The sequence below is a fragment of the Cynara cardunculus genome (genome assembly GCF_001531365.2).
Source record: "Cynara cardunculus var. scolymus isolate 2C chromosome LG 1, CcrdV1, whole genome shotgun sequence".
Taxonomy (NCBI): Eukaryota; Viridiplantae; Streptophyta; class Magnoliopsida; order Asterales; family Asteraceae; genus Cynara; species Cynara cardunculus.
Genome location: NC_037528.1, coordinates 15725453 through 15726688, shown reverse-complemented (window position 1 = coordinate 15726688; position 1236 = coordinate 15725453).

Sequence of the window (1236 nt, the reverse complement as noted above, 5' to 3'; positions counted from 1 at the left end):
GGAATCATTTTAACAGAAAAACAACAGTGTTTGGTAGATAATTTGTGGCATCTTCAAACCATGCCACAAGCATCAAATTTTAAAGTACAAATTTTAAATGCTTTATGCATTTATTTCCAAGAAMAAACTCAGAAAGTACCTGAAAAACAAAAACAAAGATTTTCACATTATGTAATTTTCAGAGGTACAAAACTGGGAATTTTTAACAAATGGGAAACAGTAGCAAAATACATACAAATTCCCAAACCAATTTTTAAAGGATATTACAGTTTCTCGGAAGCCTTGAAAGCGGCAAGAGAGAGTTTTGGACTAAAAGAATTTACAATTGAACCCGAAGAGATTAAATCTTATTCGGAGATGGTAAATATTCGCCCTGAGCAACTGATCAAAGCTCAAGAAGATGTAATTGCAAAATTACAACAGCAGTTATTAACATCTGGAAAAAATACACATGCTACACATCTCCAGATTGAGAACACAATGTTAAAACAACAAGTCGCTCTTCTTGAAGCAAAAGTCACACAGCTTATACAAATGTTTGATAAGAAAACAGATACAATATTACACAGAGATTACAASWGCTTCAAAGTCCGAATTCTTGACATGCCTTGGACACAAGTTATGCAACCAATTTTGGATCGCATCCCAGAATTGGAAAACATAATTTCATCCAAAGTACTAACAGAATTCTCTGCCATCCTATACACTTTACAAAGGCGTATCGTTGATATTCTTTTCAACGAAAGAACAAACMCAGGAGTTACAGTTGTACAGACAACACCAAACAATACTCTTYGCCTACAGATAAATCTCAAATATGCCAAGATGACAGACGAAGATATTCTAAGTTTCTACCATCATGGTATGATAGATTACTTAGAATTCAGCTTCACCCCGAGAACAGAAAATTTGCTTAACAAGCTCGGAGAAAAGTTTATCTTAACAGCAGGCAATATTGTTACCTATACTGATGCACCCAGCATAAGATGCAAAATATTTTCTTCATTCCCAGAAGCAACAGGAAAAACATACAGGCCAGCGCACAAAAGGATCTTCATCAGTCACCATACAGAAGATCAAACTCGCCTCAAAACCATTGGATGCACAACACAGATAGACGTAAACAGTCTCATATTCCGTCATCAAGACGAAATGACAGAGCAATTTAAAACATGGATAGAGGAAGAACAAAAGACACCAGAACTCCCATACAGATTCAAGTGGTCAGACTATAAA